A 19,542-nucleotide genomic window follows, 5' to 3' on the forward strand; every position below is an offset into this window, starting at 1 on the left:
TTGAATCCCAAATCGAGGAAAATTTCGACTTCCCAGTTGGAGTCTGCGAACCAGAAATTCTGAATAAGGAATTCTGTTGACCCGAGGGAAGGTGTTAGGCACCCCCGGATCCCGTGGTTCTAGCACGGTCGCTTAAATTATTATAATTGGCTAAAAATCTTATTTTAATACATATTTTTATTTATGTGCTTTTTAACTTTAAACCACTTTTATTATTCTTTTAAAAGAGAATTGCAACGTCGTGAAAACGCGTCTCGAACCACGTCACATAAATGCACCCGCGATTAAATGTCGGGCCTAAAGCAGCTAGCGTATTATTAACTTTGCGGGAGGCCATGAGATTCGCTAAATGGCACGTCCCGAATTCTAAGAATTTTAATAAAGCATTTAATGAGGGCCCCGCAATTTTATGGGTTTTGTTTGGCGAGGCTCGTCTCATTTTTTATTAAAGGCCAACCTAATGCAACTATGATTTTTATTATCTTTGTCTCTAAAGGGCCCTAATTAATTAGTATCACACAATTTGGGCCTCAAATTCAAGCACGAACTTTAAACAAGAGGAAAACCTCTTAATTTAAATCCGCTACCTAATTTGGAAGGCTTAAAATTGTTTTGTATAATTAAACCCAAAACCTTAGTATCCCTTCGGGCCTTCAGCGTTTTGGGGCTACAAAATTGACCCAGGGAGCCTGCCCAGCCTTGGGCTTCCGATTATTGTTTAAACAGGCCCGCTATCCTTTTGAAATTAATTTCTAGGCCTGTCATTATTCTGTAAAAACAAACAGTGTACCACTCATTTCATTCAAATACTATTATGCAAATGTTCAAACCAATGTAGGATTGGTCATTGGCTAGTTATTAATCCGGAATCTAATGGTCATTTGACTTCACAATTCCACGCCTTAAACGAATTCAACAATGGTCCAGATACTGTGAATAAATGCTGAAACTCATTAGTGTTCATTTTAGTCATGGCTAACAAATTGAGTCGTGAATCACCCAAACTGACATACAGCACAATATGTAAAGTATCTTGCTGTTTTACGGTTTGCAAAGACATCAAAGAAATCCTGTAAGCTTCACTTTTAATATATACAATGAACTAAATGATATGACCAATCCTTTCCTTTTCAAGCTATAAAACAAGTTCAAATGCTGCCAAATCTAATTCACATGAAGTCTAATATGTGTATTATCAGCAGGATACATTCATACACTTCTATTATACCTGCCATCTGATCAAAGTAGAATCAACAGGCTCATATTATTTCTGCCATTTAAATAGACACACGGAGACTTAAACAACCAACTTCAACTAAATTGATTCTATTCAAACACATGCTGGAGTTCAAAAACAGTCCTGAACAGTTCAAATAATTTAAATAATCCATCAACAATCCATTAGCAGTCCTAACAGTCCAAATCTATTCATAATAAGGACATTAAACAAATCAAGGAAAACTATTTGAAATAACCACAAAATTTACAACAAAATCACGCAGCAAGTTTCATTTCATCTTTCAACTTGATATTCACATTGCATCGAAGTCAGGAAATGTACCTGGAATTTACAGAAATGAAAGAGGAAGAATCAGTAACAGTAGTGACAATAATCAGCAGCTCGTGACCCAGAAATAATGTCAAATTAAAACCAGGAGGTGTTTTATTGCCAAATAGACCAGTAAACCAAACCAAACAGCTTGAATAACCTCAAATAACTTGAAATTGAATCCAGAAAACCCTCTGAAACTTCAGCGACTAGAAACTGAGCTAGGAGATGAAAATCAACAACTAGAGTTCGAAATTGACCTAAGGGAAACTAATGCAACAGTAATTTTTGATTTTTTATTGCTTTTGTTTTTGTATTTTTTGAAAGAACTAAGATCTAAAGAATTTGGATTATANATCAAACTAGGTAGAATTAAATCACACATGAGAATTAGAACAACGTCAATTAGCGTGAAGAAATTTATTCAAATTAACAAAGCTTAAACTAAACCCTATAACACTGAACATGCTCGAGTGATAAAGACTCAAATACAGCGAAATTAACAAATTACTATTGACTAACAAAGGAAGAATCAAATAAAAGTTTAAACTAATTGTTAGACCTAAAATACTTAATTACTGCCAAGAAAGAAAAACAACAGAGAAACAAAAAGAAAATCAGAAGCAACAAGAATAGAAACGAAGAACAGTTTTGTTTAAGCTAGTTAACGAAGTAGGAGAAACTCACCCACGCAAGGTTGGAACGGAGATTGACAACTCGATTCGAGCCTCGGAACAATGTTAAGCATTTGTTCTTCTCAAAGAACGAACGAAACATTGTTTCGTGACTCGAATCCAATCGAACAACATAAGCGCCTAGGGTCCTGCCGCTTCTTGGATTTGAAATTCGATGCCATACAAGACGAGTCGGAAGAAAATAACCAAGGATTTGAGGTGAGGGACATGAGGAGAGTGTGTGGTGTAAGATTGGTGTCATTTGGTGGTGGCGCCGCCGTGCACGGTGGTGACGGCGCCTAGGGTTTCAAGGATTTGGGGGTTTTGACTGGGATTTGAAGGAAGACGGGGTTGGATTTGGAATGGAGGGGCCGAGATAGCGTGGGGGTGTGAGTTTGGAAGAGTTTGGATGACCACCGCCGCCGTGGGGCGATTTCCGGCGGCGGTTTTAGGCGGAACCGGCAAGGAATGTCTCTGAGGTGGGTGGGGTTAGAGAGAGACGGACTAAAGGGGGGGTGGGGTAGTGTTTGGACATATATATATTAAGTGACCATAGCTTCCTGGCCGTCAGATCATAAAACCTCGACGGCCAGGATTGATTAAGGCCAAACGGGGTCGTTTTGGGTGGTAAGGGGGACCGGACCAGGCTGGGGTGATTTGGGCTGGACTGTAGGGGTAATTTGGGGCGGATTTGAATGGAATTGGGCTGGGGGGGTGGAAGAATTAATCTGGGCCCAAAACTGATATTCTCTTTGCCTTTTTTTGTTGTTTTTCTTTTTATTTCCAAAATTAAACTAAAATTCTAATCAATTCCTAACAGCTAATTATCCTAAAATAATCAAACCTAAAAAAACAAACTAAAACAAAAGCTACTCAAGAATCAAGACTACAGTTAAAGGTGCAAATTATATTATATTTTGTGATTTTTCCATTTTATAAAATAATTAACTTTCTAATTAATCCTATAATGCAAAGTTAAATCCTAAGTGCACATGCCAAGTATTTTTTTTGTATTTTTCATTAATTAAAATGCACAAACAAAATGCAAACAATTAACATGAAATGTCACAAAAATCCATAAAATTGCAAAAAATAAGAAAAGAAATCATTTTGTTTGAATTTCTGGGAATAATTCATATAGGACAAAAATCACGTGCTCACAGCTGCCCCTCTTTGCTCGGAAACACGAAGAGTTTTCGTGCAAAGATAAGTGAGCGGATACGAGCGATTTTTGCCCGTTTGAATACTCCGTGTGAAGCATTTTTGAAACCGTCTGACCGAACCCTGCTTCAAAGGTTGCCTACATATCCTTGGCTAAAAAGGAATCAGGTCAGTGTAGTTCGGGAAAGTTTGGTAGCTGGGACTACCAGGAGCTGTGATTTCACTGCTGTTGCTGCTGCTACTACTTGTTGACCTCCTTATTACACCAAAAAGAAAAATCAAAGCTAAGCTAGCTATGCCTATCAACTATGAGTTACAAGATTCCTATCTATAATCCTGTCGAAATTTGATCTTGAGTCTTAGCTGATTTTGCTGTGGACTTCGATCTGAATCTTGATACTCGCAAGTTGTAAGTGTTCACTTCTTCATGCAGCATTGGGTCAAAACAGGATCAGCGGAGCTTGTGACTTCAATCAGATTTTGAGCAATCCGCACCCTTGCTTGCTTCACATTTGAATTCATTTCTTTTTGTTCTTTTCTTCTTTTCTTGATTCTGGATTGAGATTTATTCCATTGGTCATCTCACACCTTGTGTCTTGAGGTTGACCTGCTTAGGATACCAAAACAAACAAACGAACGAAATTTTCTGCTCCAGTTTTCACTAGGAAAATTTCGTGAGTTAGCTGTGACACATAACTAAGCAATCCAATCAGGAATGTGTAGAGAGATCCTCGGTTTTGGCCGGGATTTGGAAAGAAAAAGCTCCACGGTTTTTTGGCCGGGAGATCCTCGGTTATTTTTTTTTTTTGGCTGGGATTTGGAAAGAAAAAGCTCCACGGTTTTTTGGCGGGGATTTGGAAAGAAAAGGCTCCGCGGTTTTTTGGCCGGGAGATCCTCGGTTTTCGGGCCGGGATTTGGAAAGAAAAGGCTCCACGGTTTTTTGGCCGGGAGATCCTCGGTTTTTTGGCCGGGATTTGGAAAGAAAAGGCTCCACGGTTTTTTGGCTGGGAGATCCTCGGGTTTTTTGGCCGGGATTTGGAAAGAAAAGGCTCCACGATTTTTTTGGCCGGGATTTGGAAAGAAAAAGCTCCACGGTTTATTGGCCGGGAGATCCTCGGTTTTTTGGCCGGGATTTGGAAAGAAAAGGCTCCACGGTTTTTTGGCCGGGAGATCCTCGATTTTTTGGCCGGGATTTGGAAAGAAAAGGCTCCACGGTTTTTGGCCGGGAGATCCTCGGTTTTTTTGGTCCGGGTATTTTGGTAAAGTAAAGGGTCTTCCACGGTTTTTTNAATTAACAAATTACTATTGACTAACAAAGGAAGAATCAAATAAAAGTTTAAACTAATTATTAGACCTAAAATACTTAATTACTACCAAGAAAGAAAAACAACAGAGAAACAAATAGAAAATCAGAAGCAACAAGAATAGAAACGAAGAACAGTTTTGTTTAAGCTAGTTAACGAAGTAGGAGAAACTCACCCACGCAAGGTTGGAACGGAGATTGAAAACTCGATTATAGCCTCGGAACAATGTTAAGCATTTGTTCTTCTCAAAGAACGAACGAAACATTGTTTCGTGACTCGAATCCAATCGAACAACATAAGCGCCTAGGGTCCTGCCGCTTCTTGGATTTGAAATTCGATGCCATACAAGACGTGTCGGAAGAAAATAACCAACGATTTGAGGTGAGGGACATGATGAGAGTGTGTGGTGTAAGATTCCCCTGTCATTTGGTGGTGGTGCCGCCGTGCACGGTGGTGACGGCGCCTAGGGTTTCAAGGATTTGGGGGTTTCGACTGGGATTTGAAGCAAGACGGGGTTGGATTTGGAATGGAGGGGCCGAGATAGCGTGGGGGTGTGAGTTTGGAAGAGTTTGGATGACCACCGCCGCCGTGGGCGATTTCCGGCGGCGGTTTTAGGCGGAACCGACAAGGAATGTCTCTGAGGTGGGTGGGGTTAGAGAGAGACGGACTAAAGGGGGGGTAGTGTTTGGACATATATATAATAAGTGACCATAGCTTCCTGGCCGTCAGATCATAAAACCTCGACGGCCAGGATTGATTAAGGCCAAACGGGGTCGTTTTGGGTGGTAAGGGGGACCGGACCAGGCTGGGGTGATTTGGGCTGGACTGTAGGGGTAATTTGGGGCGGATTTGAATGGAATTGGGCTGGGGGGGTGGAAGAATTAATCTGGGCCCAAAATTGATATTCTCTTTGCCTTTTTTTGTTGTTTTTCTTTTTATTTCCAAAATTAAACTAAAATTCTAATCAATTCCTAACAGCCAATTATCCTAAAATAATCAAACCTAAAAAAACAAACTAAAACAAAAGCTACTCAAGAATCAAGACTACAGTTAAAGGTGCAAATTATATTATATTTTGTGACTTTTCCATTTTATAAAATAATTAACTTTCTAATTAATCCTATAATGTAAAGTTAAATCCTAAGTGCACATGCCAAGTATTTTTTTTGTATTTTTCATTAATTAAAATGCACAAACAAAATGCAAACAATTAACATGAAATGTCACAAAAATTCATAAAATTGCAAAAAAATAATGAAAGAAATCATTTTGTTTGAATTTCTGGGAATAATTCATATAGGACAAAAATCACGTGCTCACAACTATTAACAAACAAATTTGGTCCAAAAAATTAATCAATCAATCGTTTGACCAAATCCAAATCCAAATCCAAATTCGAAGCCGAAGCCGGAGCCGAGCGAGCGACGACGATGACGGCGCGAAGCTTGCCTTCTTCTCAAGTCTTTAAGAGCTAGAAGAAGAGCAATTGCTTATATACCCATTACAAACCTCTTCCTCTTCCAAATATGGGACAATGTTCCTTCATTGGGGGGGGGGGGGGGACTTACAATTTTACTTATAATTTTTATTTTCCTCCATTTCCCATTCGCCTTCTTTTAAGCCATATTAATGTTTAAAACCCAACATGCCATACACACTTAAAATTGAACAATTCCACAAAATATATAAATTTTGTGAGTAGTAGTTGTTCATTATTGAAGTCCTAATTTAAAAAAAAGATTTTTACATACCTATACACTATTGGAAACTTTATTACCCTCCCTACTCAAGTTTTAATTTAATTACCTCCTACATATAAATTTATTTACCAATTATATGCGCTTTAGGAATTAAATGAGTATCCTCTTATATTATGAATCAATTATTTCCCATACTTATTCTCTCTCCCCCATGCTCTCTCTCTCTCTCTCTCTCTCTCTCTCTCTCTCTCTCTCTCTCTCTACGTCTCTCTCTATCTCTCAATCCCTAATTCAAATAATGTAGAGCAAAGGAAAAGAGAGCAACAATTCCACCATTGACAGCAACTAAAAAGCTTTGAAGCTTTGAATTTGAATTTGGGTTTTCAAAAAATATTATCTGTTTGAATTGGGTGTTGTTGCAAACAATTGAGAATTATCTCTACGTCTCTCTCTATCTCTCAATCCCTCATTCCAGTAATGTAAAGCAAAGGAAAAGAGAGCAACAATTCCAATTGACAGCCATTAAAAAGCTTTGAAGCTTTGAATTCGAATTTGGGTTTTCAAAAACTATTATTTTCTTGGATTGGGTGTTGCAACAAACAATTGGGAATATTGTTTGGAGTTTATATCACAATTTTGAGGGTGTTTTGGTGAAGATTAGACTTGATTTTGGCTGAATTTCAGATTGAAACTCGTCGAAGAAGAAGAAGAAGAAATTGTAGTAAAGTTGTAGTACCATTTCTTCAGAAGACATGACATACATTATACTGCAGAAATTGTAGTAAAGTTGTAGCAAAATTGTAGAAAAATTGTATTATGTTGTTTATATATTTTTTTTATTTAAATATTGTATGAAAGTTGTTTATATATTCTTCAGAAGACATGACATACATTATACTGTAGAAATTATAGTAAAGTTGTAGAAAAATTGTATTATGTTGTTTATATATTTTTTTTATTTAAATATTGTATGAAATTTGAAAAATATTGTATAAAAATATTATTTAAGTTGTATGATATTGTAGTTGTATATAATTGGGTAGAAATAATGTATGAAAGTTATAGATAAGTTGTATAATATATAATTAGTTGTATGAAATTTATTTTTACTAAGTATAAATCAGATACAAAATATACAAAAGACATATTGTATAAAAATTATATAAAAATTATATTTAAGTCGTATAATATTGTAGTTGTATATAAGTGGGTAAAAATAATGTATGAAAGTTATAGATAAGTTGTATAATATATAATTAGTTGTATGAAATTTATTTTTACTATGTATAAATCAGATATAAAATATACAAAAGATATTTTGTATAAAAATTGTATTTAAATTGGACTCTTAACCAAAGGAAGTCAACTCATTTAAAGTGAATGGAAACGAAAAAGAACTAAAAAGGAAGCAACTGAGCAGTCATTCATTGTGCTAAAGCTAGAAAACAGTAGCTCATCGTGTTTAAAATATCTAACGTAACAATAAGCCAATTTAGAATTTTACGTTGAATTATCCTGCATCAGTAGAAATGGAAATGAATTTTGCAGTTTAATATTTTCTTTTTGACAAGTTATTACCCCATCGAGTCTGTTTATAATAATTACATTAAATACCATGGAGTTCCATACCGTTGTGCAAAGTCCTTAAAAATTATTATTAATACTAATAACGACACAAGACAGAAGCAAAGAACTAGAGATGGGCAAGGGAATGGAAATTGGCTAAATTTATTGGTAGATGCACAATGATCTAATTGGGCGTCGCTATCTAAGTACCCAGTGGTGACACGAGGGATTAGATTCTCTACGTCCCTTAATATAAGTTCAATCTGGAGAGAAGAGAGAAGAGAGGAGAGAAAAAATGAAAATGGTGTAACTAAATTCCTTAATTGAAGGTACAAATAATGGATTGAGGGCCTTTTAAGGTGGATTGTATATATTTTGTAATTAAAATGTATTTAGGTCGAGTAAATACCAAAACATGGACATTTTTCGTAATAAAATTCCAAATAGTGTATAAAAATTCCTTTAAAAAAAGGACGCGGGCCAAAGAATTCACGTGCTAAACGAGATGCTCTAAATTTAAAGTTCATATTCTGTCTATGCTTAATCCAATTTGGAATTTTTGTCATGATTACTTATTCAAAAAATTATACCAAAACACCAAAGTTGAAATGTTGTTAAAAGAATACCCTGGCAACTGCCAATTGGCAAGATAAAATAGCTTTAGAAGATTTCCCATGAATTTAGTGGCTGACTTGGGGTTCAAATTTGGTAGATATGTTGGTTAAAATGTGGGCTAACTTTACTGAATAAATGTAGTCGTCTTTCAAATCCTATACTCATTACAACCAAAAGGCAAAATTTCCAACTTCAGACTTAGAAAATAGCTAAGACCAAAGCACTTAATATCAAGAATGATATATACACGACCAAAATATTCAGGTTTTTTTTTTCAATTTTAATGGATCTGTCAACTCACAAAATCGTCTTTTTTCAGTCACATAATTATGTTCTAATACTTGAGAATAAACTTACAAAGCCCTTGAAATGTTCCAAGTCGGCAACGTTATTTAGAACCGAAAAAGTTGAAAATTATAGAGATGTTAATATACCAAAAACCATTTTAATTTATTTGCTAAAGTTTTCCTTTGTATTAGAGGTCTCCCTTACAAATTTATAAATTAGAAATTCTTGAATTATACTTTTTCGTTTACAAAAGTCAAATTTAGTTCTACAAGTTTACGTTTTTGCCATTAGGAAGTAATGATATGGGTTTTATTTTGGCCATAGATTTTGTCAAAATAAATTTGAATTTTATTTGGCAAACACACATTTGACCATAGATTTTGATTACATGTTGGCAAAATCCCAAATCCTAAATCCTAGCAGGATTTGGGCCAAAATATCACTATTACATTTTAAAAAAATTGCCTTAATCTTTTGTACTTTATAAAGGAACCCACCATTTATTATTTTGTAACAATGTTGCTTCATCTTCTCAGTCATCTGATAGTGTATCATGTAGTTCATTATAAAAATAATAATTTTTGACTAAATTTATTTATGTTGAGGACTATGGTTTGCGATAATATAATGAATGTTATTGATAATGGTACTGTTGGGTATTTGTGATAGTTTTTAGATCTTGTGGGTATAAGTCATGTTTCACATCAATCCGTTGCTTTTGGGCAGCCAACCGAACAAGGGCGGTTATGCGCCTTTCATCCAACAACTCCAAGCTTGTATTCATGGCCTCGTCATATGATTCCAAATTTGCATGTCAGAATCTGATACTTGGTTCTCCGACTTCGACCGGTATTAAAGTTTCGGCAACGTAAACCAATAAGAACATAGTGGACCCAGTACTAGATTTCGAGGTCATACGATATGCCCATAGGACTTCGGGGAGAATTTCCTTCCATTTCCCCTTGGCATCGGTCAACCTCTTTTTAAGGTTCTGTAGTATGGTTTTGTTGGTCGATTCGGCTTGTCCGTTCCCGCTAGGGTGGTAAGGCGTTGATACGATCCTTTTGATCTTGTGGTCTTCAAGAAATTTGGTTACTTTGCTACCGATTAGCTGCTTTCCACTGTCGCACACGATCTCGGCCGGCATTCCGAACCAACATATGATGTGGTCCAAAATGAAATCAATGGCCTCTTTTTCCCTGACCTTCTCGTATGCCTGAGCTTCTAACCACTTAGAAAAATAGTCAGTCATAAACAAAATAAATTGGGCCTTACCGGGTGCCCATGGAAGGGGGCCGACGATGTCCATTCCCCACTTCATGAATGGCCATGGCGATAAAACCGAATACAGCAACTCCCCGGGTTGGTGTATTTTCGGAGCATGTCGTTGGCACCTATCACAATTTCGTACAAATTCCTTCGCATCATTTTCCATATTTATCCAATAATAGCCTGCTCTGATTACCTTTCGAACCAGTGATTCGGCACCCGAATAATTTTCATAGGTGCCCTCGTCAATTTCCCTCAGAACGTACTCGGTATCTCCTAGTCCTAGACATATTGCTAGTGGGCCATCGAACATTCTCCTGAACAAGGTTCCATCCTTGGACAAACAAAATCGGGATGCCTTTGTACGCATGACCCTCGATTCTTGGATTCGAGGGCAGTTTTCCATTCTTCAGATATTTTACGTATTTGTTTATCCAATCCCAAGTCAGGCTTGTGGAGTTTATCTCAGCATGACCTTTTTCCACCACCGATCTCATGAGTTGCATTACTGCCCCCGAATTAAGCTCATTGTCTTCGACCGATGACCCTAAGTTAGCAAGGGCATCAGCCTCACTATTTTGGTCCCGGGGTACGCGTTGTAATGTCAACTCCTTAAACCGATGTAATGCTACCTGCAACTTATCCAGGTATCTTTGCATTCGTTCTTCTCTAACCTCGAATGTTCCATTAACTTGGTTTACCATGAGGAGGGAGTTGCACTTAGCTTCGATCACCTCCGCCCCCAAGCTTTTGGCTAGTTCGAGACCTGCAATCATGGCCTCATATTCGGCCTCATTGTTAGTCAACTTTATAGTCCTAATAGATTGTCTAATTACATTGCTTGTTGGTGGCTTCAATACTATGCCGAGTCCGGTCCCTTTCGCGTTCGAGGCACCGTCCGTAAAGAGGTTCCATATTCTTGAGGACGTCCCCGAGTTTACCAACAACTCTCGTTCGACCTCGGGTATTAGGGCCAGCGTAAAGTCGGCCACAAAGTCTACCAAAATTTGAGACTTGATGGACGTCCGAGGTCGATACTCAATATTGTACCCACTAATTTCCACGGCCCATTTGGCAAATCGTCCCAAGAGTCAGGTTTGTGCATAATATTTCGCAACGGGTAAGTTATCACAACACATATGGGGTGGCACTGAAAATACTGTTTTAGTTTCTTAAAGGTGCTTAGCAAAGCAAGCGCCAGTTTTTCAGGTGAGGGTACCTAGTCTCAACCTCACCTAGGGTCCTTCTAACATAGTAAATTGGAAATTTCGTACCTTGTTCTTCTTGGACCAGGACCCCACGTACTGCTATTTTCGATACTGTCAAATACAACTGTTCATCTGCTTTCGCTATATGAAGTAGCAGTGGGCTCGATAAATATCGTTTGAGTTCCTCCAGGGCCCGCTGACACTCCGGGTCCATGAAAATTTGTTCTTCTTTTTGGGTAGGGAGAAGAATCGGTCGGTGACTCTTATCCGAAGAGCTTGAGATGAATCGCCCTAGGGTGGCTATGCATCCATTTAATCTTTGCACGGCCTTCACGTTGTCCACGACCGTGATGTCTTCGATGGTTTTGATTTTACCATGAACCCGAGGAATTTACCTGATCCGACTCTGAACACACACTTCTCCAGCTTCATATTGTACTTTTTCAAGATGCTGAAAGTTTCTACAAATATTTCAAATGGTCCTCTGCTCGCAAGGACTTAACCAATATGTCGTCAATATAAACCTCCATCGATTTTCCTATTTATTCTTCAATCATCCGGTTTACTAGGCGTTGATAAGTGGAACCGGCATTTTTTAGTCCGAATGGCATCACGTTATAGCAGTACATGCCATACTTAGTAATGAAGGAGGTTTTCCCCTGATCATTCGGGTCCATCCGTATTTGGTTGTACTGATCTAGCCCAAACTCACACCACAATTAGGTAGTGAGGCGGTCGAAGCAATAATAAATCCAACAAGAGTCGGGATCGAATCCACAGGGAGTTAGAATTTGGATTAGGTATATAACTAGAGTAGTTGTATGATGTGACTCAATTTGGACTTCCACATATTCATTGGTTGTTTCTATTTCTACTTTTAGCTAATAATTGCAAATAATAAACTAGAAGACAATGTTTTTTATTTTGGTTGTTTTTCAAATGATAAAGGAATCTAGGGTCGTGACTTCCACCTAGGTGGATACATAACGGGTTGTAAACTATAGGTCTAGTTTGATTAATCGAGATCCTGGTATTGCAATCATACGCAATTTTTCACTCTATACCTCTTGGTAGTTTGAGTGATTTTGCCCAATGTGGCTTTCCCAAGCCCAAATGGGTATTGCACAATCAAGTGATGTATGCTCAAGTCGGGTCTTACTATCTCTATATTTGACCCTTTAATTGGGGCTATCAATTTCTTGAGTTCACCTCAATTCCTTGTTAGCCTAGTTTTTCTAAACCTAGTCTCTTTTTCTCAAGCAAAGACTAGGTCAATTAGGCATGAATTAAGGTTTGCAACTATTAATTCTAGAAATTAAGCATAAACAAGGCTAAATATCACTAACCCAATCTCAAACAAGCCCTAAAATTAAATACCCATTAAGTACCCACACTAGGGTTGAGCCACAACCCAAGATAAAGATTTAGCTACTCAGGAAAAATGAAGAAATATAAGAAAAAATTAAGATAGAATGCATAATAATTGATTAAATAAACAAAAACTAGTGTTAAGAAGTCAATCTAGTACAAAATTACTTAAAGAAGTAAAGAAAACCGCGTAGGTGCACCTCTGCAAACTAAACTTAACCTAAAAATGACAAAAAATTCTATTTATACTAAGCAAAAAATATCTGACAAAATTGTCCCTGCGAAGGTTGTGCGGCCGCATAATTCAAGTGCAGTCCGCACAATGAGCTACTGCGTCCACACAATTGTCGTGCGGTCTGAATTCTTGGGAACTTAGGCTTGGAACTTGGGGTCTTCTGCGGTACGCATAAAAATGGGTGCGGCCGCACTTAGGATTATGCGGCCACACAAAAGTGATGCGGTCTGCACTCCTTTACTTTCCAGCTCTCTGAATCTCAATCCTGCGGTCCGCATAATAATGGACTAAACATACTCTCTGAATCTCCTTCTGCGGCCACACTAGAATTGTGCGGTCCACACTGCTAGGCCTTTATGCCTTGTTTTGGTTCTTGTTCACTTTTGACTCCTTTATAAGTTGATTTTGACTTCTTTGGCTTATTTCCCAATATTCCTGCAAGTAATCATATTTTGTTAGTTTTCGGGAATACCTTTAAGCATTTTTGAACTAAAACGCAAGTAAAAGAGAGCAAATATGCGGTCAAAATCCCTACTTATCATATACCCAGAATAGGCATCGAGAAAGTTGAGGATCTCGTGGCTGGCCGTGCCATCGATCATGCGATTGATGTTAGGCAGAGGGAAGGAGTCCTTCGTACATGCTTTGTTCAAATCCTTATAGTCTATACACATTCTTAGTTTGTTCCCCTTTTTAGGGACTACCACTATGTTTGCTAACTAATCTAGGTATTTAACCTCCCGAATGGACCCTACTTTAAGGAGTTTAGATACCTCGTCCTTGATGAAAGTGTGCTTGACCTCGGACTGGGGCCTCCTTTTCTACTTGACACAATGGAATTTCGGGTCCAGGCTTAGCTTGTGAGTGGTTATCTCTGGTGGGATCCCTATCATGTTAAGATGGGACAAAGCGAAACAATCCATGTTAGCTATATGCAATTGAATGAGTTTTTTCCTGAGCTCGGGAGTTAAACCTGTGCCTAGGTATACCTTCCGATCAGGTAGATGTTCAATCAATATGACCTGTTCCAGCTCTTCGACTTGGTAGCGTCGGAATCATCAGGGACTATAAAGGATCGGGGAACCCCGTAATCATCGTCTTCGTCAGTCCCCTGCTTGTCTGGTTGGGTCGAGGCTGGTATTGGTGATTGCTATTTGGCCTCTTGCTTTGCTTCCGAACATGGTTCCTTTGACATTGCGAGTATTGATATCGAAATTACTTCATCAACTGCAAACATCTCTTTTGCGGCTGGTTGTTCTCCGTAGATTGTCTTAATCCCTCTTGGCGTTGGGAATTTTAACACTTGGTGAATATTCGAGGCACTGCCCTCATGTTGTGGATCCATGGCCTCCTGAGCAGGGTGTTGTATCTCATGTCACCTTCGATCACATAAAACTTGGCCTCCTGGATAGTCCGGCGGCATTGACAGGTATTGTTATTTCCCCCTTAGTGGTTTCACATCCCATGTTGAATCTGTCAGAATTTGGACTACGGGCACGATTTGATCTTATAGACCAAGCTGTTCAATGACTCTCGACCAGATGATGTTGGCCAAGCTACCTGGATCAATTAACACACGCTTAACTCAACATTTATTTATGAGTACGATATTACCAGAGCATCGTTGTGAGGTTGCACAATCCCCTCTGCATCCTCGTCGCTGAAAGACAAGGTTCCTTCCGGTATGTAATCTCGAATCTGTTTTTCCCTTATGATGGACACTTTGGTGCATTTCAACATCGGTCCTTGAGGGACATCGACTCCACCGATGATCATGTTGATAACGTGTTGAGGTTCTTCTGGTTCAGTCTGTTTGTTAGAATCCATATTTCTGAAATGATTCTTTGCTCAGTCGCTAAGGAATTCTCGAAGGTGCCCGTTGTTGAATAACTAGGCTACTACCTCTCTCAATTGTCAGCAATCCTCTGTTCTATGGCCATGAGTGCCATTATATTTTGATAATCGTGGTGCTTCTTTAGGTATGATAGGCCTGTCGAAGCCGTTCTTGCTCATCAGTCCTCGAGAGCTCTAACCTCGATCACTTCTCCTTTCATTTCGCATAGAACTTCGCCCAAACCCACTGCTTCTACGATCTCCATTATATGGCTGGTACCGATCTCTATTTGACCTCGGTTCACGGTCAATATATCTCTTGATTCAGTCGACGGGTCTAACAGGATATATGGACCCGGAAGGAGCCCCAAGTTGATCGTCTTCGACCCTAATCTTTGATTGATACTGGTTATGTACATCGGCCCAAGTAAGAGCTGTGTACTCTATCAGATTTTGCTTCAACCGCTGTGAAGCCACTGAGCTTCGAACATTGAGTCCTTGGGTAAAATCTTGAATGGCCCAATCATTAGCGATCGGCGGTAGTTCCATTTGGAATCGAGACACGAACTCTCTGAGCATTTCATTTTTCCTTCTGCCTTACTTTTAAAAGGTCCGACTTCCTGGTCTCGACCTTGATAGCCCCGGCGTATGCCTTCACGAAAGAGTCTGCAAGCATAGTAAATGAGTCAATAGAATTAGGTAGAAAATTGTGATATCATATCTTAGCTCCCTTCGCAGGGTCTCTCCGAATTTTTTTAGCAAGACAGATTGGATCTCATCATCCTCTAAATCATTCCCTTTGATGGCACATGTGTAAGAGGTAACATGCTCGTTCAGGTCGGTCGTTCTATTGTATTTAGGAATCTCAGGCACAGAACTTCTTTGGGATCAGCTTGGGAGCCGCACTTGCGGGAAAAGGTTTCTGCATGAACTTTTTGGAGTCTAAGCCTTTCAATATCGGCGGCGCTCCTAGGATTTGATCGACCCTGGAATTGTAGGTTTCTGCCTACTTGTCGTTTTGCCTCGATCTTCTTATCTCTCGACTCAATTCGTTTTGTCAGTTCCTCGAGCATCTTCATGATTACCAGATTAGTCCCCGACTCCTTCTCATTCGATCTCCTTGAGGCCGATTCAACTTTGTGAACAACTTCCTGGGGTGGCTCGGGCTCAATCCTACTTGGTCGGCGACTCTGGTTCTGAAGTTGGTCTATCGTCGCTTGTTGAGCCTGTAACATTTTGAAGATCACCTGGAAGTTGATTCCATCATCTTTGCTGCCATGTGTGCTTTGAGCTGCCGATCGAATATCCCTACAGGCATTGTCCTTAGGATCGGTAGGAAAATTTGCGTTAATGGCCACATGTGAGCTGACGTTGATTGGATCTGCAACCGGGGCTCCATCGAGATCGATCGGGGGCACGTTGTTCTCGGGTGCTACGTTATCGTTTTCGCCCTGGTGGACGAAATCATTATCAACGTGCAAGGGTGCTGATTGAGAGTTCGACATTTTGATCCTGGAATTAAAGACACTCCAAATAATAAGTGTAAAATAGTGTGTGTTATGGAAATTTGTATCAAATAACCACTATTATCCTTAGTTCCACGGTGGGCCAAACTATTTACCCCCAAAATCGGATTACAATTGAATTTATACGCGATTTTAAGGATACGTGATCTAACTTGACACAAATTGAGAAAATCAGATTAATATTGAAATTAATGATAGAAAAGTAAATGCAAACCATACAAGTCGAACAATCTTGGCCTTGAAGGTTGGTCACCCTCGAGTGAAAAATGCCTTAATCGATATCGGAACAAAATAATGAGATAATAAGAACTAGTAATAACAATATATTGCTTTGGGATGCTTGTTACAATGTGTCCAATGAATTATCAGACCCTCCTTATACAGTAGAGGAGTCCTGCTTTATGTAAATTTTCATAAAAGGTAAAAATCTCTAGATTTGCTAATTGCCAGTTCCTTGCCGATATTCGTCGAGATTCCTAACGTAATATCCGCCCGGTCACGGATATTTCGGTCCTCCGTTTGTTATTTCCGAACTCGCTTGAGGCTAAGGTCAATACCGGACTCAACGTTCCTTGAAGGTCTGACCTCGGGTTCTAGCTCGGTGAGACTCGAGGTCAACCTCCAGTCCATGGTTGCCACGTTCTAAGCCAAATCTACCAAGTTGTAGTCGAGCTCGACTTCGATTGTATACACACGATTTTCTATTGTGTAGATTAGTTCCGTAGAGTACTTTAATAAGTTCAATGCTCAGTTTGTTTATCCTTTGTTAATTATTCTCTCCGTCTATTTTAATAGATTTTTAAAGCTATTTTCTCTGTTTTAAAAGGCAGAATTGGGACTCGCCCGGGGCTCGCCCCAGGGCGGAGCACTCGTAAAACGCCCCTGGGCTTATGTGTGGGACTTAGTTCCGTGAGACTTACGCCTCGGCCACTAGGGCTTACGCCCCGGACATGCCCAACGCCTAGGGTACTGAGCTCGCCTAATAGAACTTTATGCAATTGTATGTAACTAAACTTGTAAATCCTCAAATTTTCTTACCAAATCGTTGACTATTCAAAATTACTTTTTTCTTAATCATAAATCATTAAATTGAGAATATTTCATGTCATAATTAAATAAAAGTTATTGCACGTTATCCACTAAGAATGCTATGATAGTAAATTTTAAATAAATCTTTCTTTTCGAAAGTATTTATTTATTAACTTTTGTTATGTCTATACTATATAATAGTCCATAATTTTTTTATAATTATTTTTCTGAGTATTATTTTTTTCATGTTTATAAGATACAGTACTTATTAATTTAATATCTCAATATTAGCCAGTAACTATTTACAAATAATTAGTTATCATGATATTGTATGATGAATTATGTGTCAATTTATTAACTTGTTAAAACTTAAAAATAAATGATGCTAGAGAATTTTAAATTGTGAATTATGTTTATACATAAATTCTCTTTCAAATAGAAATCATATTAAATAAAAGGAGTATTTAAGTAAAATATCAAATTATAGTATTGAAATTCTTTCAAGATTTATTACTCCTTAAGAGATACATATAAGATTTCATATCGAATACATTACTTTTGATGTTTGAGTTGTAACGACGTTGCAACTAATTTGCATATTATAATATATGCCATACTTCTCATATTATTCATAGCCGAATTATAATTTATAAATTTTAAATAGATTATTTGTTATAATTTTGTGATTTTGATGTAATTTTTATAATTATTTTTTATTTTGTACTATCTTAAACTTCTTGAAATTTGTAAAATTTAAAGATCCGTGGGACTTACGCCCCATGTCTCAGGGCTTACGCCTCGCCTCGTCAGAGGTAAAACGCCTCGCCTCTCGCCCCCGCCTTTTAAAACATTGGCTATTTTCACACATAATAAGGAATTCGCCTTTTAGCATTAATTAATAATAAAACTGACCATATTAACCTTAATTTGTTCATTGAAACTCTAACAAATACTCCCTGGCTCTTTACCTCAAGGACAAATGGAAAAAAGAAGATAATTCCTTCTTGATATCTGAAAAAATCAAATATTATAAACCGCAAAAAAAACTAAAAAATCAATTAAAATTGACCGGAGGAAGTAGCAACTTAGTTTTACAATCAGTGAATCCTTGATTTTCACCATCATAAGATCACATGCCATAAGAAATCTAAATTTCCTATCCATTCCTAGAGATTCTCCTAAGAATCTACGATATATATGTGTAATATCCATTTGATTATAAAATATCTCGTGTTGATTAGTAAGTAATATGATATAACAAGTGCTTTCGTTCCATTTGATAAAGTTTTGGTAGACAGGAAAACTTAATACTTGTGCCGGTGGAGAGTATAAATTATAATTGAGATACGTTCAAGTTAGTCCAAACATCACCGCTTTGTAAAAAGAAAACAAGAAGGGGGAAACATTGTCATATAGGGTGTGTTTGATACGAAGGAAAATATTTTCTAACTTTTTCATATTTGGTTGGCTTAAATGTTTTGAAAAATATTTTTCTCATGAACTTATTCTCCTCCAATTGGAGGAAAATATTTTCCCTATCAAGAAAAGGGAAAACATTTTTCAAAACTCTTTTTCAACCTTCCTCATCCCCACCAGCTCCCCACAAGCCCACCCCACCCCACCCCCACCCCTACCACCCACACTCCCCACCCCACTACTGCCACCCCGCCCCCGCCCCCACCCTAAATAAAAATATTATTAATAGTACTTTTTTTTTCATCTTATAGATAGAGTACTTTTTTTTCTTTTAATGATATAAATTTTTTTTATCAAAAAAAGTGCTATCTTTTCATGATGTAAAAAAAGTATTTTCTTTCATTTCAACAAAATAATGTAGTAAAAAGTATTTTCTTTCATTTTATTTATTTTCTTTTCATGATGTAGTAATAATTAAATTCTTAGAAGAAAAAATTGGATTTTGGGGGTGGGGGGGGGGGGGTGGAGGAGAGTAGTATAATAAAAATATTTTCTACTACCTAATCAAACACTAGAAAATATTATTTGAAAATATTTTTTGCTCGCTAACCAAATAAGAGAAAATAAGTGATAAAACCACTCATTTTCCATGAAAATATTTAATTCCCCATAATCTTACAAATAACAAGGGAGAGTTCTCGTTATCTTTGTTGTTATATTTCCTTTTTTTTTTAATTGCCATTTATTAGGAGTGGAAGATAATATATTACATTTTTTGGTACAACTTGTTGCTTTGGTAAT

This window comes from Nicotiana attenuata, unplaced genomic scaffold, assembly GCF_001879085.1.
Source record: "Nicotiana attenuata strain UT unplaced genomic scaffold, NIATTr2, whole genome shotgun sequence".
Classification (NCBI taxonomy): Eukaryota; Viridiplantae; Streptophyta; class Magnoliopsida; order Solanales; family Solanaceae; genus Nicotiana; species Nicotiana attenuata.